This window comes from Triticum aestivum, chromosome 1B, assembly GCF_018294505.1.
Source record: "Triticum aestivum cultivar Chinese Spring chromosome 1B, IWGSC CS RefSeq v2.1, whole genome shotgun sequence".
NCBI lineage: Eukaryota > Viridiplantae > Streptophyta > Magnoliopsida > Poales > Poaceae > Triticum > Triticum aestivum.
The window spans coordinates 219,746,370-219,773,075 of record NC_057795.1 but is presented as its reverse complement, the minus strand read 5'-3'; the positions used below and the strand labels follow the sequence as shown (position 1 = coordinate 219,773,075).

Below are 26,706 nucleotides of genomic sequence, written 5' to 3'. Positions count from 1 at the left end.
GATCTGACCTACCGCCGCCGGCATCCCGACGACCCTCAGGTATAAGTTCTTCGAAAGCGACCTTGCTCTACTGCCCCAGCTCCCCATGTGTTTGCATGTGCATCTTTTTCTACTTCCATCAGCTCTTCCAAAGCCACCTAAATTTTTAGTATTATTGGAGGTAAAGCTACTTCATGCAGTCGAATCTAGGACTTGGTTCAAACAACGAAGAAAATGGGGAAAGTTGCAGCATGAATCTAGGACTTGATTCAAAGCGGAAATAACAGGGGGAAAGTAGTAGAGATCGGATACCCAACCGCTCTCTTGGTTGAAAAGGGAAATAAAGAGGGAAAATGGTACAAACTGGATAAGGAACATATCTATTATTGGTTGAAAAAAGGATAGGAAGTGGCGGCTGGTGGACAAGTCAACAGAGTATGTCCAGGATTAGATTTGCTGCCCTCACATAGTAAAAGGTCTCCAGGATTAGATTTGCTGCCCTCCCATAGTAAAAGGTCTTCGGGATTAGATTTGTTGCCCTCACATAGTAAATGGTCTCTAGGATTAGATTTGCTGCTCTCACATAGTAAAAGGTCTCCAGGATTAGATTTGCTGCCCTCACAGAGTATGAACAAACTCGACATCACCACTTTATGCCTCCTTGTAGGTACATTGTGTTGATGCGTCCACTGTCGCATGTCCTTATACCAACTTTTTGTTGTTGTTAATGTAAGGGCGCATGTAAAATGAAGCGAACACACTGTTACCTTAAGGACATGTCTAACCAGTGTTATTATTAATCTAATGCCTCTAGTGATATGATGCAATTAAACTGTGTTACAAATGGTACTCCTGCTGCCAATATGATAAGTAAGTTGCTTCTTTATGCTGCTGAGTGTCCTGGTGTCCCCACGGTCCCATGCCTCTAAACCAACTCTTTAGCTGCTGTTGATCTACTGTATCTGGTAAACAAGCAATGCCACCATTAAAGTAATCCCATATTTGATGAATGGCATTGTTGATCGTAATGCTTCCGGTAACATGAAGCATTGCTAACGTTTTAAATTTTCTATGGTCCTTGCATGATTGCCATGAACATAATCAAGATGCTTCTTTTCATTTCGTGTATGTTTCGTATCTTGTTATTGACCAGCAACTGTTTTCTTTCTATCTTTTTGTGCAGATAGGGATATCCATTTCACATTGTTGCTATTGTGACCTTTTGGTGAATTTCACAAAACACTTTTTTTGGAATGAATGTCTTGTGCAGTTCAACTAAAATGTCACGTGGGCAACATCTCTCAATTTTGGTGGAACTGCACAAAATGGTGATTTGAGTTTCCAAAATCTCCATCAAATTCTGTTGGTAATCTCGTGCAACATTTTATTAGCCTTTGCAAGATGAGTCGTCACCGTCACCACAATGGCACTTTATTTTAGTGGAACTGCACAAAAGGATGAGCAAATTATAGTTGCACTTTACATGAGCAGGACATCCAACCTTAATGTTGCTCAATTTTTGTGCAACTACTAAACAAGAACATGCCAGGTCACGAGAGCAAGTACTTCTTGCTAGCTGAATGATGCAATCTTTGCTTCATTTCAGGTGAACTACAAAAAAAGTCACATGAATTGTATCATCGAGTGGAGCTGCAGGTTGACTTCAACTAGTGCCACTATTATAGTAATCATGCTCTTTCTTATCTGTGTTGTGCAAACAGGAATACTCAACAACAGATGTTGTGATGGTCAAGAGCATTCGCCAAGTTCTTGGGTTGTATGACACGGCTAGCCAAGATAGATTTAATCCCGATATTCACTTTATCAAAAGGCTCTAATGGGTTGGTTCTGAATCTTGCAAGCTGGGAATCAATGAGATGTGTAGGCATCTTTGTTGTACTTATTATTTGAATCTTATTTGTTGGTTCTAAATCTTGCAAGCTGGGAATCAATTAGATGTGTAGGCATCTTTGTTGTACTTATTATTTAAATCTTATTTGTTGGTTCTGAATCTTTCAAGCTGGGAAACACATCATGATGATGCAGAGGACAGCAACCACAACAAACAGTTCAAACTTGGTAGTATTATCTGTGTGAAAGTGCGACAAATGTGTTGATCGTGTGCGTCATGAGAATAATAATTCTAATTGTTGTGCATGTTGATCCTGTGGCAGTGATAGAAAGAGCTAATGCATTGCTTGTTTTAAGAATAAATTTTAATTAAAACTAATTAATTTAAGTAAAGTGACCACTAACACTTGTTATTACAGTACCAGTATAGACCCGGTCGTGAACCGACGTGTGGCCGGAATAGGTTTCTTGATGGAGGCGTTTGAATGCGCCGAGGGTGCATGTTCTGCCGGGCGTGCAGCGCGAGAGGGAGGATAGTAACTGTTGTCGCCTGTACACACTCAGTTTACTGTTGTATCCAGTTCCCCAAGAGCTGAAAAATGAATTGTTGCCGTCGCCTACCCACTCGTTCACTTGAAGAGACTATAATGGCGATCCGAGGGGTGAGCCTGCTGGATATGGACTTCAGCAAGGAGTTCACCTTTGAGTTCGTCATTCAGTCCCATGGCTGCACTAAGTTGAATGTGATGTACACCAGCGATCCGGACTCGGTGAAGCTCTGCCTCGCCGAGTTCAAGAAGGACCTTCAGGACAAGAAAGCACAAGATCGCGGGAATAGACCTTGTGCCCATCCATTCTCTCCTGACAGGGACCAGTGGATCGCCGTCACCCAGGTATGAGTGCGGGACGAGGTTCTCGTCTACCACTGTTGTAGGGCCATCAGAGGTTCTGGAGCATTCGGCCGTTTCATCGGCAGCGCCGCCTGCACCTTCGCTACAGTGGAGAGAAGGAAGAACACGACAATTCGGCCATCTAGTGCAACAAACTTGTCGACATCCAGAAGCAGTACAAGATCATCGGTAATGGGCAGGAAAATGACTCCGTGGTTGACCTCGCCGAGACCATCATCGACCCCTGCTACGCCAACATGAAAGAAGACACCGATACCAACTACTTGAACATGTGGGAGGTACCTCTGAATCTAGCCTACATAACCTACGCGGCCAAGGACGCATACGCATGCTACGACATGTACATGCGGATCTTGGACATGAGGGTGTGTCTGCTTCCCGTAACCGACGAGTACACGGACAGCCGCAGCGTCATGATCAAGCATGCCAGGAAGGTCTAAATGTTGTACTTTATCTGTTTAAGCACCTTTATCATCTGAGTGTTTCATGCATTAGCCTATGTGTCGTAATTATCTGTTTTGTCTGAAATATTTATTCTAAGAACCCATTAACTTGTTTGCTTTTTTAGTGGCTATTTACTTATGTATGTAACTAGTTCACTCGGTTGCCGTGCTTTGGATCTCCTTCCTCCCAACATATTCCCCTTCTCAGGTGGACCCAGCAGGTCTCGTACACATACATCTGGGACCAACCACCTATCCATTTGCATTTCTTTATTTTGTTCAATCTTTCGTCCTATTCCTATACAGCGGTTGGTGGCGCTGCCACGCACGCCTTGGTAACCCATCATAGCCTATGGCGTTGGCCAGGCCATCCCTCTACTCCCACACATTGTCCGGCAGCGGCAGCTCCACCGGCCCATCCTGCACCCGAACAAGTTAACCCTCGTACTCCCCTCTGCCTGCGTCTTCCCCCGCTCCGGCTCGTTCGGTCCGAGGTCTCAACATCGTCCTCCGCACTGGTGCTCTCGCTGCAGCGCTGCCGTCTGTCGTTCCCAATATGGTTAGCAAAACAAGAGGAATCGGGAGACGACTGTTCGTCGAGAGGCTGACAGTCCCGAGCCCACCAGGTCCATGGCCTAGGTTTTGTTGTTTAACATTTTTTTTGAGGGGCCAGGTTTTGTTGTTTAACATGGGCAGCCCACGACATGTTTCAACTTTTTTGGATCCAGTAGGTATCAAGGGCCTTTGGGCCTCCCAGCCTAGCTTGTCTATAACATCAGCAACCCAAGTTATGTTTGTTTTTTCAGATGACACACAACTCAGTTATATTTTTCTATAAGAATGCAAAACTGAACCTATGTTTTTCCTTCTATAATAGTATGTGTGTGTATATATATATATATATATATATATATATATGTATATATATATAAGACTGGACTATTTTGTTAGTATTCTGTTATCCCTCAGCCCTATAAGGAGCGATCCGACGAACTGCGAGCTAAAAACCTAAACTACCCGACCCGAGACGACAAAAAAAGAATCACGATCCCCCGTCGCCGACCTGATAAGCTCCACCAGTGTGCCGTCGGGGCCTCCCCCTCCACCAACGCGCCATCGGGGCCTCCCCTCTCCCCCAGGCGCCGCCGTGTCCCCACCTTCTCCCTCAGCTCCGGCCGCCGCCCCCACCCTCTCCCTTGGCTCCGGCCGCAGCCCCCCACCTTCTCCCTTGGCTCTAGCCGCCGCCCCCACCCTCTCCCTCAGCTCCGGCCGCCGCCCCCACCTTCTCCCTTGGCTCCGGTCGCTGCCCCCACCCTCTCCCTCGGCTCCAGCCGCTGCCCCCACTCTCTCCCTCGGCTCCGGCCGCCTCCCCACACTCCAACCACGGATCGAGCCGCCGCGGTTGCCCTGCACCAGATCGCGTCGCCCAGAACCACCCGTCGCCACCACGTCCTCCCCGCGCTGCCGCTATCTCTCCTTGCTCCGCCGCCAGCCGAGCACCTCCTCACCTCCATTGTTGTTCAGCACTTCCTCCAGTTCCTCCGATGGGGGCTGCGCTCATCCACTCCTACTGCTGACCCAGCTCACTCCAATCCCTCCACCACGCTACCTCCTCCCGTTGGTGAGCCTCCGTTGATGTAGCACCCCAGCCGTTCACTGTGGCCACCCCGGGCCGTTCAACAAGACAGCAAGCACATGTTTTCAGAATCCAGCAGTAAAGGTACATCAGTACACATCTCTGTGCTGCTACATCTGTACACATCAGCAAGCAAATTTAGTTTTCTGTGCTGCTACATCATCAGTCCATAATGTGCATAAGATGCAGTCCTGGTTGTGTAGACAATGAGGTGTGTGGCTGCGAAAGAGTTGCGACTCTGATCATCTTTGTTGTATAAATAGAGAGGCCTAGCTAGGCGAAATGGCATCCACTAACCTCACCTGCGTTGTGTGTTTGCAGCTGGTGCTCTGTCTTCCACTCTTCCGTTCATCGTCTAGGTACTTGCATGCCAGAGCTGCTTGGCTCGGTTCTTGTTTTTGCCTCGATCTTCCATCTCTTTCTTGCTAGCTTGTTGGGTCACTGACATGCTAATGCTAGCTCAATAATCTAGTTTGCTCCCTTTGTTTTATCTGCATCATTTCTCAAGCTCATAACCTCTGTCGGGACAAACTCTGTTGCAGGCACTGTCCGACTGCGAAGATGGAGTCCTACTCCTACGCAAACGGGCCAAATTTGATTGCTTGCTGTTTGGTACGTCAATAATTGACGTCTCTTTCATTGCACTGCTATATTTCGATCATGGAGTTCTCTGCCAAAACTTTCTTTCTGAACCCCTCAATTGTTTCTTGGCATGCGTTTTCAGACATGGATGATACCCTCTACCCACTAAGCTTAGGGATCAACTTAGCCTGCCGCAAGAACATCCAAGGTAAGTACAGTAGTACAGTAATAAACTTACACCAATCCTCTGTTTTCATGCTACAGAATTCGTGTGCTCATACTACTTGTATCTACCAAATCGCATACTACATGCTGAACAAGCTTCAGGTCGAGGAGGGCCTGATCCCCAAGATGTGCTTGGATTTGTACAAAGAATATGGAATTAAGATGGCTGCTTCTGTGTGTGTGTGTGTGTGTGTGTGTGTGTGTGGATATGTGTTAACTGGTGGCCGGTGGTGTGTGTGTGTGTGTGTGCAGGGTACTGCCGGAGATAAGTAGTAAGTGGCAAAGTGTCTTGAGGCAGCAGCAAGACGAGGCATAAAGCTGGCGAGCAGGTATGAGCAGCGAGCTGCTACTAGAACTTGTCGTGCCATCGTGTAGGGCCAGCATCGAGGGGACGGGGACTTGTTGTAATGCTTTACATCAATCTTCTGTTGGCAGTTAGACAAAGAATAGTAGCAAGTCCAAGCTCTCTTTGAGTGGAGGTACATAACCAATTCAAATGCTTGTTTTGGTTATGTTTAAGGAAACTCATATTTTTTTATCTTTGTCCACTGTTAGCTATGTAAAAATGTTTCAGCAGCTCGACGAATAGCTCGATTTCACTAGTCTCCTGTTTTGCTGTCGATCCTGGCCTTGGCGTCCATGAGCGCGAGCACCCCGTATCCGGTGGCGAGATGAAGGCCACCCGTGATCCCTGCTTCCCGTCATCACCTCCTCCTCGTGTGAGTTCACTGCCGAGAACAAGCACGGCCACCTACAGTTCCTGGTGGTCGCCTTGGCCACCCTCGGCCAGGAGTTCGTCCACCATGGTTACTGGCAGCCGTCCAAGTGGAGCGCGGACATCAGTCCAAGTAGAATCACAGCCACCATCTTCACCAAGCGTTGCACAGTTGTCCAAGTCGAGCACATACAACAGTCCAAGGTGATGCATGATCACTGATGGATTCAACATCTTTTTATTAGTTTGAATTCTACAAGTCTCAATTCTATGGAAGCTTGCCGGCGATGTGGCCAGCATGCTTTCTGCAATAGCGGCACCACAAACAGTTTTGGCAGCCAGCACATGCACTACATGCTCGACTGCTACACACTGCTGCCATGGACGTAAACTATACATATTTTTTTAGAGGTTTGATATCAGTACACCCTTGAGAGGTAGTAAGTGCGGAGCAGAAAAATTGTAGCAGTTCAGCAAATAAGTTTACATGCACAAACGCTTAAGCAATCAGTAGAAGGCCACTTGATTTACTGTCTAATCTTGGAGATAAATCCAATATCCTAAGTTTGCGATGGCAGGTCACTCGTCTGAAGGGTCCACAACATATGTTTCAGAAGATCAGTACCATCATTGCAAACAGATCAGTACCATCATTACAAAAAGGTAAGAACTAATTGCGCGTGAAAAGAGTTGTTATCTCTGAAATTCAAAGAGTTCAGACAGACTGCGGGTTGATGAAGTCCGTCAGTTTCTTTGATTTTATACGTAAGCAAATCCTTGGATCTCGGGAAGATATAAAGCGTATGCACAAGATGGATTTGGGATGCATACAGATTCTCATTTCTTGTCCTCACCTTACTCCCTGGTAAGTACTAGTAGTGTACAAGTGTATGCAACTAAAAGTAGACTGTAATTACTTTTTGAATAATTTCTGATTCTTGGTACCACATTTTGTAGATGGAATAGGACAGACAAACCTTGAGGGCATGGACTACTACAACAATTTGATAGACGAGCTGATACTACATTGGTATATAAATTGTTACTGTCCTATCTCATTTTGTTGATGTGAGATTGAATTGTACAAATATTATTGGTCTCTCAGATATTGGCTAATCCAACTACTTGTTCTGTCATTTTGGTACGAATACAGCCTCACCCAACACCTCCCCTAGCGAGTTGCCACCCAGCCCCTTCCTCCATGGCTCACCTCCTCTCCCTCCACCCCCGAGGTCCTCCCCTGCAAGTCCACGTTGGAGTGCCGTCTTTCGCAGCAGAGCGGATGACCAGGGACACGAGTCCCTGCTGGAGCGCTCCTTCTCAACCAGCAGTAGGTGCCTCCTCTCTCTCTCACAACCGGTAGCAAGTTCCCTTCCCCCATACATTTTTTCTAGATCGTGTGCTCCTCCATAATCAAACCTGACGCTGACCTCGTGGTGCACTTGTGCTCTACACATGTTTTTCTTAATGCCTAAAGTGGAGAAGAACATGTTTCCGGTGTCAAACATCAGTAGATTACTAGTAGGTCACTATTTATTCTTTCCTCAGTTCATAGAGAACAATGGGAATTGTTTGATGTGTGTTGGAGAAATAGTTCAGTTTTACATATCATACGAAGAAAAGAACATGTTTCTTATAGGAGAAAAAAACACTATTAGCAACTCACAATGTATTATACTATCAGTTCAGCCATAAACAAAAAAATAGGGCGGGTGTGTGTTAGATAGAGTTCAATGTCTCACTATTTTCACTTGCCCGGGAAAAAAATGCTTTGTTGCAGATTAGAAATATTGATTTTTTTGTCTGATTGAAACTTGAACTGTATCCTTCATATATTATACAAACAGTACACATATTAGAAAATAATCTATTGCATGTGATAGTTCATCTGATTTGTATGATATTTTTACCTATATTGCTCCCTTCTTTTCCTTGCAGATCATGATCTTGAGAGGCTCGCTGTCAAGACTAAAGGTAAATTCTATTTTCCGTTCTATCTTCATTTTTGAAATGATGGCTGTTGTGGTCCTTTATGATGAAGAATATCTATAGGATATACTGTGGTACAGTATGTATTATACAAACAATCCATACAAAAAAACAAAAAATAGTCCAGTATTGTTATAAAGATATATAAAAATAGTCCAGTATTGATATAAAGAACACATGTGACAGAAAGAACACATGTGACAGCAAGTCCAGGTATTACTACATGGGGAGTACAAAATTACTTTCACTGAGATTTAACTTAAAACATGCATAGCTACTAGCCATACGGACTTAATTCTTCAATGGTTGCAAACTTGTAATCTTCTTCTCCTTCAAATTTCTCTTCTGATTTTTCTACAGGTCTTCCCCTGGCTCCCGCCCTTCCTCCGATGTCATCCACTTTGAAGACACTGACGCACCCCATCAGGTCATGGAGCAAGCATGGGAAAAAAGGGACTTGCATCCCGCTGTCGTGCAAGCCCTGCTTCCCGCTGGCGCCCATCTCCACGTTAGTTCGATCTGGGCTCTGCCCTGCTCGTGCAACCCATCGTCGCCGGCAGCCGCTGTGGCCTCGTGCCTAGCGCTCTCTGTGCGCAACGCCTAGGCCATTCACTGCCTCCACACAAGGCCGTTTGACGACGCAATGCTCAAGCAGTTCACCCTTACCACCACAAGTCGTTAACCTCCGCCACACGGGGCCGTGCGACAATGCAGCGATCAGGCCATTCACCTCTGCCACCGCCCTGCACCTCGACGTCGAGCATGGCCCTCCCGTGAGAGATCGGAGAGATAAGGCGCTCCTACCACCTTCTTCCCCGTGGATCCAGCTCCTGTTCCCCGTCGACAGCAGGAGACACGAGGTCGCCTCCGGCGCTGCTGGTGGCGTGAAGGCCGTCAAATGGTAAATTTCCGACCCTTGTAACCTCAGGTACTAGTACTACTACAAAGCAGAAAGGATCTCTGTAAGTTAGTTAATAGCACCATGATGTGCCTGTTGTGCTGCAAGACTGCTAGTTCTTCAACTAAAAATAAATATACATTTCGCTTGGCATGCTTTCTGGATGTGGTATTACATGATACAGTCCCAAAAAAGTATAAATTTCTTCCATATTCAGTTCAATTTTCTCTAGTATGTATGTTCTGAAGATGATGAGAGAATGGTCTGGTGGAGATGATGCATGTTTGTTTGCCTTTTATCATGATATATAAAAAGATGCTGGTAGCTCTAGTACCTATACTACAACAGCTCATTGAAAAAAAATCAGTTCAATACATACTTGGAAAAAAGTTCAATACTAAGTGTTCTCTGCCTATCCTTACATTAGCTAGTCTTCACCATGTCCAGATAGTGCCTAGAAGAAGTTAACTCATGCATTTCCATAAAACTATGTACTGATAAATCAGAACTCGTGCATTTCCATAAAATTCTGTAAGTATCGTGTGTGTGCTGTTACAAATCTGAAATATTTTTTCCAATCATACTATTTGATGCAATCACCTAAAAATGTTGAAGAAAAAGTCTGCAAGTTTGGTGTGTGTGCTGCTACAAATCTAAACTTCTTGTCCAGTCATTCTAGTACTGATGAAGATTGAGTTGACTGAAATAATGTAGTCGATTCCTAAGACCCTTACTAATCCTTCTTTATATAGAAGTTGTGCCTGATAGCCATACATGACTTTTGTCTTTGTTCCCTGCTTGTTTTTGTAAAATTCTTTGAACTGATTTAGGTGATATATTTGGACACTTGCCTCGTCAGTACAACAGCACGCTCCACAGCCGGTCAGGAGAAGAGTTGCATGCAGGCCACCCTCTGCTCCGTCCTCGATCCGGCGCAGTCATCTCCCTCTCATCCTCTCTCTGCTCCGTGTGTGTGTGTGCAGGGAGTGGAAGGAGATAGTGCAGGGGAGTGGGAGGTCCTTCCATGGTGAATTCATAGGCATCTTCCATGGAGATTGTGAACTCTCTCGATTATTGCTTGAGGATTTATGTTGGTCTGTCCACTATAGTTCCTGTATAGTGGCGTCCTCTTTTTCTAGTGTTTCTCTTTTGATGTTGTTGCAGGTGTTTAATAACCCACTGATATGATTTCTGGAAACAAGCTTCAGTATAGAGAAGCTTCGGTACGAGAAAAAATGGGTCATCACTTCATCCATATGCAACCTCCTGCGTGGTCGTACATTTTTATTTGGATCTACTCGCTGTGTGGTCATCCATATGTGTATTGTGTTGTCAGGTCGTGTGCAAGTTTGTTACAAGTTCATTTATATGTTGGTAACCACTGTTATTGCTGCTAGCTATCGATCTGACTGTTGTATTACTGTAGCCCCTTCGCTGGCTTAATCTCCTACTATTTGCTAGCTTGGCATTGTTATTACTGTAGCCCCTTCGCTGGCTTAATCTCCTACTATTTGCTAGCTTGGCATTGTAAAAACATGACAAGTTCACAACTACAAAAGTTGTAAGTTCAAACATGGCGTACCAGATAACTTTGGGGAAAAAGCTCAGACAAAAAGAAAACACAGAAATTCAAATGGTAAAAGTTCCAGTCGCAAAATGAGAGAAGTTCAAAACATTGTTGCAAAAAATATTGAGTTCAACAAAAAAAAAGGAAACACACATGATTTATTTTTTTTGAAAAAATATCATTCAGTTCAATGATATAAAACATGCAAGCTCAAACTGTTGACGAAGTTACGGGATAAACAAATTTTCTTATTCAAGTGGAAGCTCCCAGTATATGATGGATGTGGGAGTTATTTTTACATTCACTGTTCGATGCTTCTCTTTATGTAATATTTTATGTTTTCAAGTGCTCGATGAAAATTTATGTTCCTAGTAGTTCATGTATTATTGCCTGAGAAGTTCATGTGTTACTGGCCAGTAAGTAAACCTATTAATCACTCTCTCAAGTGTGATGAAAAAAATGGGCAGTAAATTGATGAAAAAATATCATCGAGTTCAAAACACGCCGAGACACGCGACGGCCACCCCAGTTCGGGCGTAGTAAGTACCTCAGTACGAGTTAAAAACGGTGGTATGTTCGGAATAAAAGAAATGACAGAAAATCAAATTGTAAAGTTCAAGCAAAAAAAAGAAACCCCATGAAAATCCTGCTTAGTAAGTATCTCAGTACAAGTCGTAAAATGAGAGAAGTTCAGAACAACATTGTCAAAATAATGTTGAGTTAAAATAAAAAAAACAAACACATTTTCTTTTTGAATAAAATATCATTCAGTTCGATAATACAAACCATCCAAGTACAGGGGAGACGATACAGTAAACCGTTGAAAACTTACGAGAAAAACATTACCCAAAAAACAGAGCAAAGTCTAGTTAATGAAAACACACTTAGTACAAACCCATGAAAGCATCAGTACAAGTATCCCTTTTTGGAACCATTCAAAATTACTCTACAAAAAATAGCTCAGTACAAACATACACATATATCAGTACGATTACTTTGTTTTTCAGACGAGAAAACAGCAGGATCTGTCATGCCGTATTCAAAATTACTCTTAAACGATTGCGAAGTAGAGAAAACATTCACCATGACTAAGTTTTGCATTTTCGATAGCTATCCAACGGTATATTATTTGCCATACTTCGACAAACTTTTTTAAAAAATCGCATTCAAAATCAAATTTGATTGTATTCAAATTCGTTTTTAAACCATAAGGAATTAGAAAAATATTTCTATACGGAAAAGTTGCGCATTTTCCATAGCTTTCCAACGCCGTATCATTTGTGTCAATCCGACAAACCGATTGCAAAAAATCGTGAAAATACGTTTCGCCCAGAATTTCACCGTTTTTCAAATTACTTTTAAATCATATAGAATTAGAAAAACCAATACATATATGGAAGATGCGGATTTTCACCAGCTTTCCAACACCGTCTTATTTCCTCAATTCCGACAAACCATTTAAAAATTGAGTCCAAAATACGATTCACGTTTTCGGTTTTGAAAAAAATGGTTTTTTCAAAACTGCTCTTAAACCATAATGATTTTGCAAAAACGTTCAATATACTTGAAATATGGTTGTCAAGAGCTTTCCAACGATATATTACACGTCACGTTCTGACAAAACAATTACAAAAAGGTTTTAAACTAAAGAAGACGATCTGTTAAACACAACTGAAAGCATCAGTTCAACCGCTTCGAAAACATCAGTACAACCACCTGAAACCGTCAGTTCAAAAAGGGTAACAGAATAATATTCTGTTACGCGTAACAGAATAGCCCAGATGTATATATATATATATATATATATATATATATATATATATATATATATATATATATATATATATATATATATATATATATAATAGAAACAACATAAGGTTTCGTTAAACATGTCATTCGTCCAACCATTTTATAGACCTTCCCACTTCCTTTATTTTTCGTTTTTATTAATCCTATATCTGAATTTTCTCCCACTTTCTTTTTCGATGTCATCTAAGTGTTCTCCCAGTACTTCTCCCTAGAACCAACTCAACCATCCCACCTCTAGCCTAAAAAAACATAATACCCAACATCCTATTAACTCATCAAATTAAAGTGATATTTTATTTCATAAATCGAAAGTTCTTACAAAATAATAATAATTGTTTATATATAACTTGGCAAGTTAACTCCTAGTGATTGCGTACATAAACTTGCAAAGATTTTACTGACCATTGCAGTAATAGACGTGCAATCATGTGTTTATGTTTTTATAACATTTCTTCGTCCAGCCCAACATGATATTTTCACCCAGCCCAGCAAGTCTGTGGATTTCAAGAAAAATGCAAATGGGCTTTAAATTCTAACATAATATATAAATGAGATGCATAGATGTTATATCATTGTTTCACCAGCCCACCAAATGGACTAAAAAACCAAATGGACTAGCTGACATGTGGGCCAGTAGGTCAAAGCCTAAGCACTTTCGCAAAAAATAAAATACAAAGGTCGAGGCCTAAGCAAGGCGTTGGATTTATATCCAACGGCCGACATTCTTCTTCAATCTCTCGTCTTCTTCCTCCCAGCGCTGCTGGGACCGCCTGCTCCAGCCTCTAGCGTTCAGCGGCACAGTTTTGCGCGCCTCGCGGCGAAATGCTACCCCGCCGATGGCCAGGCCATCCCTCCACTCCTCTGCACCTCCTGTTATTCTTTGTCGAGTGTAGGCCCACCCCGCACCCGAACCAATCAAGTTTCCCACTCCTCTCCATCTGCGACTCCACTACCACGTCTTCTCCATCACCGGGGCATTCCAGTCTGGGGCCTCGCCGTCGTCTACCGGCTTGGTGCGCTCCGCACGGTATGGTCAACATGGTCAACAAACGAGAGCCATCAGAAGATGACTGGACGTGGAGAGGCTGACAGTGGAGACGCACCATGCCCATGGACGCATGCATGCAACTGCATCCTTTTTACCCTAAAAATAATGTTTTCTCCCCTGACAGCTGGGACCCACCAGCTACATCTTCACACGAAAGTAAGTGCGTCCTTATTACGGGTAAAAAATGATTCTTCCCCCTGACAGCTGAAACCCACCAACTATATCTTTGCACGCAAGGAAGTGCATCCTTATCCTCCCTGACAGCTGGGACCCACCCGATCAAAGTGTACGTAGCATTATCTATGTACATACCGGTCGATCGGTTTGTCTGACACGATGAACCGTGGCCGAGTAAGGAGCGGTAGCAGTTCAGTTAGTCCAGTCAAAACCGTGTACACATACGTACAGCCAGATGCCAAAAAATACAGCCACGTACATACATACGGGCGGGGTCTCAAACGCGTACTCGCGCATACGTACAGCCATGGCTCGTGTACATGGAGAGGCCACGGACGACGGCAATGGCGTCCTATTCATCGGAAGCCAACCGACTGGCTCGGAACGGAGAAACTGCATCGTGTTCATGGAGAGGCAACGAAATGTGTCGTGTTCATCAGGAGGCAACGAAATACGGCATGTTCATCAGGAGCCAACTGGCTTGGACAGAACAGCCGAAACAAGGTCTCGCGTACCGCAGAACAGAGGAAATGGCCTTCTGTTCGACCGCGTACGGTTGAAACAAGGTCATGTTCATTGGGAAGGGTCTGGCGTACCGCAGAACGGAGGAAACGGACTTGTGTTCGACCGCGTACAGAGGAAATTTTTTCTGTCATGCTTATGACACTTCTATGATGATAACTGTGACAAAACCCGGTATCATCATAGAAGTGTCATAAGCATGACAGAAAAAATTTCGTTCGGCCCAAAATGTCATGGATGTGTCTTTTTTTTGTAGTGCCACAAGCACCAATCTATAGTTCTGGTACAAAGATTGAACACAAGAGATGAACTAGGGTTTGAGAGGAGATGGTGTTGCTGAAGATGTTGATGGAGATTGCCCTCCCCAAGATGGGAGAGTTGTTGGTGATGATGATGACGATGATTTCCCCCTCCGGGAGGGAAGTTCCCCGGGCGAAATCGCTCCACTGAAGGGCAAAAGTGATCCTGCCCAAGTTCCGCCTCAAGACGGCAGTGCTTCATATCGAAAGTCTTCTCCTTATTTTTCTAAGTCAAAAATTGCTTATATACCAGAAGAGGGGCACCAGAGGTGGGCACAACCCACCAGGGCACGCCTGGGCTCCCTGGCGCGCCCAGGTGGGTTGTGCCCACCTGGTGGGCCCCCTATGGTACTTATTTGCTCCAACAATTCTTATTTATTCCATAAATTTCCCCGTGAAGTTTTAGCTCATTTGGAGATGTGCAGAATAGGTGGCCTGACGTAGCTTTTCCAGGTCCAGAATTCCAGCTGTCGGTATTCTCCCTCTTTATATGAACCTTGCATATTATGAAAGAAAAGGCATTAGAATTACTCCAAAAATCATTGTTATGCATCAAAACATTATAAATAACAGTAGGAAAACATGATACAGAATGGACATATCAACTCCCCCAAGCTTAGACCTTGCTTGTCCTCAAGCGAAAACCAAAATCGAAAAACATGTCCACATGCTTAGAGAGAGAGGTGTCGATAAAAAATACGGACATAGAAGCATCATGTACATTATTATAACAACAACAAACTTTAACATAAAACTTTATCATATAACTTCTCGTGAATAAGTAACAATTCATCACAACATCAAAGTTTCAAGCATAAACTCTATCGAAAACTAACAAACTATGTTCTTAGTAAACTTTGCAACTACAATTCATCATCTTTTCAGGGAAGGGTCATGATACGTCTCCAACGTATCTGTAATTTTTTATTGTTCCATGCTATTATATTATCATTCTTAGATGTTTTACAGTCATTTTATATCATTTTTTGGTACTAACCTATTGACATATTGCCCAGTGCCAGTTGTTGTTTTCTGCATGTTTTTTTACATTGCAAGAAATGTTGGAAATATGCCCTAGAGGCAATAATAAAAGTGTTATTATTATATTTATTTGTTCATGATAATAGTCTTTTATTCATGCTATAACTGTATTATCCGGAAATCGTAATACACGTGTGAATACATAGACCACAATATGTCCCTAGTGAGCCTCTAGTTGACTAGCTCGTTGTGATCAACAGATAGTCATGGTTTCCTGGCTATGGACATTGGATGTTGTTGATAACGGGATCACATCATTAGGAGAATGATGTGATGGACAAGACCCAATCCTAAGCCTAGCACAAAGATCGTGTAGTTCGTATGCTAAAGCTTTTCTAATGTCAAGTATCTTTTCCTTAGAACATGAGATTGTGCAACTCCCGGATACCGTAGGAATGCTTTGGGTGTACCAAACGTCACAACGTAACTGGGTGGCTATAAAGGTGCATTACAGGTATCTCCGAAAGTATCTGTTGGGTTGGCACGAATCGAGACTGGGATTTGTCACTCCGTGTAAACGGAGAGGTATCTCTGGGCCCACTCGGTAGGACATCATCATAATGTGCACAATGTGACCAAGGGGTTGATCACGGGTTGATGTGTTACGGAACGAGTAAAGAGACTTGCCGGTAACGAGATTGAACAAGGTATCGGTATACCGACGATCGAATCTCGGGCAAGTAAAATACCGCTAGACAAAGGGAATTGTATACGGGATCGATTGAGTCCTTGACATCGTGGTTCATCCGATGAGATCATCGTGGAACATGTGGGAGCCAACATGGGTATCCAGATCCCGCTGTTGGTTATTGACCGGAGAACGTCTCGGTCATGTCTACATGTCTCCCGAACCCGTAGGGTCTACACACTTAAGGTTCGATGACGCTAGGGTTATAAAGGAAGCTTGTATGTGGTTACCGAATGTTGTTCAGAGTCCCGGATGAGATCCCGGACGTCATGAGGAGTTCCGGAATGGTCCGGAGGTAAAGATTTATATATGGAAAGTTGTTGTTCGGGTTCCGGAAAAAGTTCGGGTTTTTTCGATATTGTACTGGGAAGCTTCCAGAAGGTTCTGGAGGATTCCGGAGGGGTCCGGAGGTCCGGAAATTGTTCCACCACATCCAATACAGTAGCATGGGCTGTAAGGGGGCGCCCTAGCCTTTATGGGCCAAGGGAACCAGCCCCCCAAGGCCCATGCGCATGGGAAGGGGGAAACCCTAAAGGGGGAGGCCTCCACTTGACTTGGGAGGCACTCCTCCCCCCTTGGCCGCACCCCTTGGGGTGGGAAACCCTAAAGGGGGCGCAGCCCCCCCTTCCCCCTATATATAGTTGAGGTTTGGGGCTGCTAAACACATGAGAACTTCTCCCTCTACTGGTGCAGCCCTGCCTCTCCTCCTCCTCCTCTCCCTTGGTGCTTGGCGAAGCCCTGCTGGATTGCCACGCTCCTCCACCACCACCACGCCGTTGTGCTGCTATTGTATGGAGTCTTCCTCAACCTCTCCATCTCTCCTTGCTGGATCAAGGCATGGGAGACATCACCGGGCTGTACGTGTGTTGAACGCGGAGGTGCCGTCCGTTCGGCACTAGGATCTCCGGTGATTTGGATCACGACGAGTACAACTCCTTCAACCCCGTTCTCTTGAACGCTTCCGCTTAGCAATCTACAAGGGTATGTAGATGCACTCTCCTTCCCCTCGTTGCTAGTCTCTCCATAGATAGATCTTGGTGACACGTAGGAAAATTTTGAATTTCTGCTACGTTCCCCAACAGTGGCATCATGAGCTAGGTCTATTGCGTAGATTCTTTGCACGAGTAGAACACAAAGTAGTTGTGGGCGTTGATTTTGTTCAATACGCTTACCGTTACTAGTCCAATTTTGTTTCGACGGCATCGTGGGATGAAGCGGCCCGGACCGACCTTACACGTACTCTTACGTGAGACAGGTTCCACCGATTGACATGCACTTGGTGCATAAGGTGGCTAGCGGGTGCCAGTCTCTCCCACTTTAGTCGGAACGGATTCGATGAAAAGGGTCCTTATGAAGGGTAAATAGCAATTGGCATATCACGTTGTGGTTTTGCGTAGGTAAGAAACATTCTTGCTAGAAACCCATAGCAGCCACGTAAAACATGCAAACAACAATTAGAGGACGTCTAACTTGTTTTTGCAGGGTATGTCATGTGATGTGATATGGCCAGAAGTTGTGATGAATGATGAATTGTGATGTATGAGATCATGTTCTTGTAATAGGATTCACGACTTGCATGTCGATGAGTATGACAACCGGCAGGAGCCATAGGAGTTGTCTTTATTTTGTATGACCTGCGTGTCATTGAAGAACGCCATGTAACTTACTTTACTTTATTGCTAAACGCGTTAGCCATAGAAGTAGAAGTAGTCGTTGGCGTGACAACTTCATGAAGACACGATGATGGAGATCATGATGATGGAGATCATGGTGTCAAGCCGGTGACAAGATGATCATGGAGCCCCGAAGATGGAGATCAATGGAGCTATATGATATTAGCCATATCATGTCACAACTATATAATTGCATGTGATGTTTATTATGTTTATGCATCTTGTTTACTTAGAACGACGGTAGTAAATAAGATGATCCCTTACAAAAATTTCAAGAAGTGTTCTCCCCTAACTGTGCACCGTTGCTACAGTTCGTCGCTTCTAAGCACCACGTGATGATCGGGTGTGATGGATTCTTACGTTCACATACAACGGGTGTAAGACAGTTTTACACAGCGAATACACTTAGGGTTAACTTGACGAGCCTAGCATGTACAGACATGGCCTCGGAACACGGAGACCGAAAGGTCGAGCATGAGTCGTATAGTAGATACGATCAACATGAAGATGTTCACCGATGATGACTAGTCCGTCTGACGTGATGATCGGACACGGCCTAGTTGACTCGGATCATGTAATCACTTAGATGACCAGAGGGATGTCTATCTGAGTGGGAGTTCATAAGATGAACTTAATTATCCTGAACATAGTCAAAAGAACCTTTTGCAAATTATGTCGTAAGCTCGCGTTTTAGTTCCACTTTTTAGATATGTTCCTAGAGAAAATATAGTTGAAAGTTGATAGTAGAAATTATGCGGACAGTAGAAAGCTTATGTCCTTAATGCACTGCTCAATGTGCTGAACCCCAAACGTCGTTTGTGGATGTTGCGAACATCGGACATACACGTTTTGATAACTACGTGATAGTTCAGTTAAACAGTTTAGAGTTGAGGCACTAAAGACGTTTTCGAAACATCGCAGAACATATGAGATGTTTCAAGGGCTGAAATTGGGATTTCAGGCTCGTGCCCACGTCAAGAGGTATAAGACCTCCGACGATTTTCTTAACCTGCAAACTAAGGGAGAAAAGCTCAATCGTTGAGCTTGTGCTCAGATTGTCTGAGTGCAACAATCACTTGAATCGAGTGGGAGTTGATCTTCCAGATGATATAGTGATGTTTCTTCAAAGTCATTGCCACCAAGCTGCTAGAGCTTTGTGATGAACTATAACAAATCAGGGATAGATATGATGATCCTTGAGGTATTCACGATGTTTGACACCGCGAAAGTAGAAATCAAGAAGGCGCATCAATTGTTGATGGTTGGTGAAACCACTAGTTTCAAGAAGGGCAAGGGCAAGAAGGGATACTTCATGAAACAGCAAATCAGCTGCTGCTCTAGTGAAGAAACCCAAAGGTTGAACCCAAACCCGAGACTAAGTGCTTCTGTAATAAGGGGAACAACCACTGGAGCAGAATTACCCTAGATACTTGGTAGATGAGAAGGCTGGCAAGGTCAATAGAAGTATATTGGATATACATTATGTTAAGGTGTACTTTACTAGTACTCCTAGTAGCACCAGGGTATTGGATACCGGTTCGGTTGCTAAGTGTTAGTAACTCGAAATAAAAGAGCTACGGAATAAACGGAGACTAGCTAAAAGTGAGCTGACGATATGTGTTGGAAGTGTTTCCAAGTTTGATGTGATCAAACATCGCACGCTCCCTCTACCATCAAGATTAGTATTAAACCTGAATAAGTGCTCTTGCACCTAAAGGAATGGTTTATTGAATCTCGATCGTAGGGATACACATTTTCATGCCAAAAGATATAAGATAGTAATGATAGTACCACTTACTTGTGGCACTGCCATGTAAGTCATATTGGTATAAAACGCATGAAGAAGCTCCATGTTGATGGATCTTTGGACTCACTCGTTTTTGAAAAGTTTGAGACATGCGAACCATGTCTATTGGTGTATATGCATGAAGAAACTCCATGCAAATGGACCGTTTGAACTCACTTGATTTTGAATCACTTGAGATATGCAAATCATACCACATAGGCAAGATGACTGAAAAGCCTCGGTTTCAGTAAAATGGAACAAGATAGCAACTTGTTGGAAGCAACACATTTTGATGTGTGCAGTCCAATGAGTGCTAAGGCATGCAGTGAATATCGTTATGTTCTTACTTCACAGATGATTCAAGTAGATGTTGAGAATATTTACTTGATGAAACACAAGTCTGAATTATTGAATGGTTCAAGTAATTTCAGAGTGAAGTAGAAGATCATTGTGACAAGAGGATAAAATGTCTATGATATGATCATAGAGATGAATATCTGAGTTACGAGTTTTGGCACACAATTAAGACATTGTGAAATTGTTTCGCGTGGAACACCATAGTGTGATGGTGTGTCCGAACATCATAGTTGCACCCTATTGGATATGGTGTGTACCATGATGTCTCTTATCGAATTACCACTATCATTTATGGGTTAGGCATTAGAGACAACCACATTCACTTTAAATAGGGCACCACGTAATTCCGTTGAGATGACACCATATGAACTACGGTTTAGAGAAACCTAAGCTGTCATTTCTTAAAGGTTTGGGGCTGCGACGCTTATGTGAAAAAGTTTCAGGTTGATAAGCTCGAACCCAAAGCGGATAAAATGCATCTTCATAGAACACCCAAAACAGTTGGGTATACCTCCTAATTCAGATCCGAAAGCAATAAGGATTGTTTCTTGTACCGGGTCCTTTCTCGAGGAAAAGTTTGTCTCGAAAAGTTGAGTGGGAGGATGGTGGAGACTTGATGAGGTTATTGAACCATCACTTCAACCAGTGTGTATCAGGGCACAGGAAGTTGTTCCTGTGGCACCTACACCAATTGAAGTGGAAGCTTATGATAGCGATCATGAAGTTTCGGATCAAGTCACTACCGAACCTCGTAGGATGACAAGGACGCGTACTACTTTGGAGTGGTACAGTAATCCTGTCTTGAAGGTCATGTTGCTAGACAACAATGAACCTACGAGCTATGGAGAAGCGATGGTGGGCCCAAATTCCGACAAATGGTTAAGAAACCATGAAATCCGAGATAGGTTCCATGTATCAGAACAAAGCATGGACTTTGGTGGACTTGCCCAATGATCGGCAAGCCATTAAGATAAATGGATCTTTAAGAAGAAGACGGACGTGGACGGTAATGTCACCGTCTATGAAGCTCGACTTATGGCGAAGAGTTTTTCACAAGTTCAAGGAGTTGACTACGATGAGATTTTCTCATCCGTAGTGATGCTTAAGTCCGTCGGATTCATGTTAGCATTAGCTGCATTTATGAAATCTGGCAGATGGATGTCAAAACGAGTTTCCTTACCAACTTTCGTAAGGAAAGGTTGTATGTGATAAAATCAGAAAGGTTTTGTCGATCCTAAGGATGCTAAAAGGTATGCTAGCTCCAGCCATCCTTCTAAGGACTGGAGTAAGCATCTCGGAGTTGGAATGTGCGCTTTGATGAGATGATCAAAGATTTTGGGTTTATACAAAGTTCGTGAAGAACTTGTATTTCCAAAGGAGTGAGTGGGAGCACTATAGAATTTCTGATGAGTATATATTGACATGTTGTTGATCATAAATGATGTAGAATTTCTAGAAAGCATATAGGGTTATTTGAAAGGTGTTTTTCAATAGAAAACCTGGAATAAGCTACTTGAACATTGAGCATCAAGATCTATGAGGATGGATCAAAACGCTTAATGGTACTTTCAAATGAGCACATACCTTGACATGATCTTGAAGGTGTTCAAGATGGATCAGTCAAAGAAGGAGTTCTTGCCTGAGTTGTAAGGTATGAAGTTAAGACTTAAAGCTCGACCACGGCAGAATAGAGAGAAAGGACGAAGGTCATCCCCTATGCTTAAGACATAGGCTCTACAGTATGCTATGCTGTGTACCGCACCTGAAGTGTGCCTTGCCATGAGTCAGTCAAGGGGTACAAGAGTGATCCAAGAATGGATCATAGTATAGCGGTCAAAGTTATCCTTAGTAACTAGTGGACTAAGGAATTTTCTCGATTATGGAGGTGGTAAAAGAGTTCGTCGTAAAGGTTACGTCGATGCAAGCTTAACACCTATCCGGATAGCTCTAAGTAGAGATACCGGATACGTATAATGGGGCAACAATTTGGAATAGCTCCAAGTGGAACAGTTATTTGGAATGGCTCCAAATAGAACGTGGTAGCTACATCTAGGAGATGACATAGAGATTTGTAAAGCACACACGGATCTGAAAGGTTCAGACCCATTGACTAAAACCTCTCTCACAAGCAACATGATCAAACCCCAGAACTCATTGAGTCTTAATCACATGATGATGTGAACTAGTTTAATGACACTAGTAAACTCTTTGGATGTTGGTCACATGGTGATGTGACCTGTCAGTGTTAATCACATGGTGATGTGAACTAGATTATTGACTCTAGTGCAAGTGGGAGACTGTTGGAAATATGCCCTAGAGGCAATAATAAAAGTGTTATTATTATATTTCTTTGTTCATGATAATAGTCTTTTATTCATGCTATAACTGTATTATCCGGAAATCGTAATACACATGTGAATACATAGACCACAATATGTCCCTAGTGAGCCTCTAGTTGACTAGCTCGTTGTGATCAACAGATAGTCATGGTTTCCTGGCTATGGACATTGGATGTTGTTGATAACGGGATCACATCATTAGGAGAATGATGTGATGGACAAGACCCAATCCTAAGCCTAGCACAAAGATCGTGTAGTTCGTATGCTAAAGCTTTTCTAATGTCAAGTATCTTTTCCTTAGAACATGAGATTGTGCAACTCCCGGATACCGTAGGAATGCTTTGGGTGTACCAAACGTCACAACGTAACTGGGTGGCTATAAAGGTGTATTACAGGTATCTCCTAAAGTATCTGTTGGGTTGGCACGAATCGAGACTGGGATTTGTCACTCCGTGTAAATGGAGAGGTATCTCTGGGCCCACTCGGTAGGACATCATCATAATGTGCACAATGTGACCAAGGGGTTGATCACGGGATGATGTGTTACGGAACGAGTAAAGAGACTTGCCGGTAACGAGATTGAACAAGGTATCGGTATACCGACGATCGAATCTCGGGCAAGTAAAATACCGCTAGACAAAGGGAATTGTATACGGGATCGATTGAGTCCTTGACATCGTGGTTCATCCGATGAGATCATCATGGAACATGTGGGAGCCAACATGGGTATCCAGATCCCGCTGTTGGTTATTGACCGGAGAACGTCTCGGTCATGTCTACATGTCTCCCGAACCCGTAGGGTCTACACACTTAAGGTTCGATGACGCTAGGGTTATAAAGGAAGCTTGTATGTGGTTACCGAATGTTGTTCGGAGTCCCGGATGAGATCCCGGACGTCACGAGGAGTTCCGGAATGGTTCGGAGGTAAAGATTTATATATGGAAAGTTGTTGTTCGGGTTCCGGAAAAAGTTCGGGTTTTTCGGTATTGTACCGGGAAGCTTCCAGAAGGTTTCGGAGGATTCCGGAGGGGTCCGGAGGTCCGGAAATTGTTCCACCACGTCCAATACAGTAGGATGGGCTGTAAGGGGGCGCCCTAGCCTTTATGGGCCAAGGGAACCAGCCCCCCAAGGCCCATGCGCATGGGAAGGGGGAAACCCTAAAGGGGGAGGCCTCCACTTGACTTGGGAGGCACTCCTCCCCCCTTGGCCGCACCCCTTGGGGTGGGAAACCCTAAAGGGGGCGCAGCCCCCCTTCCCCCTATATATAGTTGAGGTTTGGGGCTGCTAAACACATGAGAACTTCTCCCTTTACTGGTGCAGCCCTGCCTCTCCTCCTCCTCCTCTCCCTTGGTGCTTGGCGAAGCCCTGTTGGATTGCCACGCTCCTCCACCACCACCACGCTGTTGTGCTGCTGTTGGATGGAGTCTTCCTCAACCTCTCCCTCTCTCCTTGCTGGATCAAGGCATGGGAGACGTCACCGGGCTGTACATGTGTTGAACGCGGAGGTGCCGTCCGTTCGGCACTAGGATCTCCGGTGATTTGGATCACGACGAGTACGACTCCTTCAACCCCGTTCTCTTGAACGCTTCCGCTTAGCGATCTACAAGGGTATGTAGATGCACTCTCCTTCCCCTCGTTGCTAGTCTCTCCATATATAGATCTTGGTGACACGTAGGAAAATTTTGAATTTCTGCTACGTTCCCCAACAGGAAATTTATACCAAACAGAGTCCAAACGTAGCAAAAATTTTTGTGGATTTTTTGGACCAGAAGACATCCAGTGGGCCAAAGAAGTACCGAAGAGGGAGCCCGAGGTGAGCACAAGACACCAGGGCGCGCCTGGAGGCCCAGGCGCGCCCTGGTGGGTCGTGCCCACCTCGGTGGCCTCCCGCACAGCCTCTTTGCTCTATAAATACCCCAATATTCTAGAAACCCTAGGGGAGTCGATGAAAATCAATTCCAACCGTCACAAGTTCCAGAACCACCAGATCCAATCTAGACACCATCACGGAGGGGTTCATCATGCCCATTGGTGCCTCTCCGATGATGCATGAGTAGTTCATTATAGACCTACGGGTATGTAGTTTGTAGCTAGATGGCTTCCTCTCTCTCTCTTTTGATTCTCAATACAATGGTCTCTTGGAGATCCATATGATGTAACTCTTATTTGCGGTGTGTTTGTTGGGATCCGATGAACTTTGAGTTTATGATCAGATCTATGTTTTTATCCATGAAAGTTATTTGAGTCTTCTTTGATCTCCTATATGCATGATTGCTTATAGCCTCATATTTCTTCTCCGGGATTTGGGTTTTGTTTGGCCAACTGCATCTATTTATCTTGCAATGGGAAGAGGTGCTTTGTGATGGGTTTGATCTTACGGTGCTTGATCCCAGTGACAGAAGGGGAAATGACATGTATGTATCATTGCTATTAAGGATAACAAGATGGGGTCCATTTCTACATAAATAGATCTTGTCTACATCCTGTCATCGTTCTTATTGCATTACTCCGTTTTTCCATGAACCTAATACATTAGATGCATGCTGGATAGCGGTCGATGTGTGGAGTAATAGTAGTAGATGCAGGCAGGCGTCGGTCTACTAATCTTGGACGTGATGCCTATATAATGATCATTGCCTGGATATCGCCATGATTATTTGAAGTTCTATTAATTGCCCAACAATAATTCGTTTACCCACCATTTGCTATTTTTCTTGAGAGAAGCCACTAGTGAAATCTACGGCCCCCGGTTCTCCTCTTTATTATATTTTCCTTCACGGTCTATTTTTATTTGCTTTTATTTTCAGATCTATTAATCCGAAAATACAAAAATACTTTGCTGCACTTTATTTTATTCGCGATCTATTTATTCAATCTATTACAACTTTCTCCCGTCTACTTGCCAATTTCTGGCGTTGTTGCTCGAAAGGGATTGACAACCCCTTTAATGCGTTGGGTTGCGAGTATTTGTTATTTGTGTGCATGTGTTGTTCACGTAGTGTTGCGTGGTTCTCTTACTGGTTCGATAACCTTGGTCTCATCATTGAGGGAAATACCTACCGTTGTTGTGCTGCATCATCCCTTCCTCTTTGGGGAAATACCGACGTAGTTCAAGCTGCATCAAAAGGAAGTTCTGGCGCCGTTGCTGGGGAGACATCATCAACATCTACCAGGTTACCAATCACAAATCTCATCTCCTTGCAGTTTACATTATTTGCCATTTGCCTCTAGTTTTCCTCTCCGTACTTCACAAAAAATTGCCGTTTTATTTGCCCTCTTTTTCGTTCGTTGTTTTCTCGTCAGATTTGTTTTTTGAGTGCAATCTTTTTGCGTGGTCACAATGATCAAGAGAACACCATGTTGTGTGATTTCTCCAATACCAACAACAATGATTTTATTAGCACTCTCATTGCTCCTGCCGCCACTAGTGCGGAGTCTTGTGATATTAATACCGCTTTGCTGAATCTTGTTATGAAAGATCAACTTTCCGGTACTCATAATGAGGATGTCGCGTCCCATATTAACATTTTCGTGGAATTATGCGATGTGGAAAAGAAAAAATATGTGGACAATGATGTTGTGAAGTTGAAATTATTTTCGTTTTCTTTGCGAGATCGTGCAAAATTTTGGTTTTCTTCTTTGCCTCGCAATAGTATTGATTCTTGGGATAAGTGCAAGGATGCTTTTATTACTAAGTATTTTTCCGCCCACGAAAATTATTACCCTTAGAACCTAGATCATGAATTTCAAGCAACTTGAACATGAGCATGTTGCACAATCTTGGGAAAGGATGAAATTGATGCTAAGGAATTGCCCAACTCATGGGTTAAATCTTTGGATGATCATACAAATTTTTTATGCGGGGTTGAATTTTGTTTCTCATAATCTTTTAGATTCCACCGCGGGTGGTACTTTTATGGAAATTACTTTGGGTGAAGCCACCAAATTCCTTGATAATATTATGGCAAGTTATTCACAATGGCATACCGAAAGAGCTCCTAGTAGTAAAAAAGTTAATCAGATTTCTTCTTTGAGTGAAAAGGTTGATGCTCTTATGAAATTGGTTGATAATAAAGTGCTCCTATTGATTTTAATGATGTGCCTTTGTCTACTTTGATTGAGCAAAATAGTGATGCCATAGATGTGAATTTTATTTCGCGAAACAATT

At 43.5% G+C, this 26,706-nt stretch overlaps 1 long non-coding RNA gene across 25 annotated transcripts; it reads left to right on the top strand.

The window, feature by feature from the left end:
- Positions 1-4,190: 4,190 nt before the first annotated feature.
- LOC123116762 (uncharacterized) lies at positions 4,191-10,689 on the top strand. Of its 25 annotated transcripts, none has more exons than XR_006457195.1 (13): positions 4,195-4,904; positions 5,142-5,179; positions 5,363-5,432; positions 5,545-5,610; positions 5,880-5,956; positions 6,063-6,106; positions 6,183-6,546; positions 6,921-7,207; positions 7,300-7,372; positions 7,496-7,672; positions 8,281-8,316; positions 8,692-9,232; positions 10,060-10,689. It is a non-coding gene; the product is annotated as an uncharacterized lncRNA (long non-coding RNA). The 25 variants fall into 25 exon arrangements; XR_006457215.1 differs by lacking the exon at positions 6,183-6,546 and having other exon boundaries at positions 4,197-4,904; positions 6,921-7,005; positions 7,113-7,207; XR_006457186.1 differs by having other exon boundaries at positions 4,193-4,904; positions 5,730-6,106.
- The last annotated feature ends 16,017 nt before the right edge of the window (positions 10,690-26,706 follow it).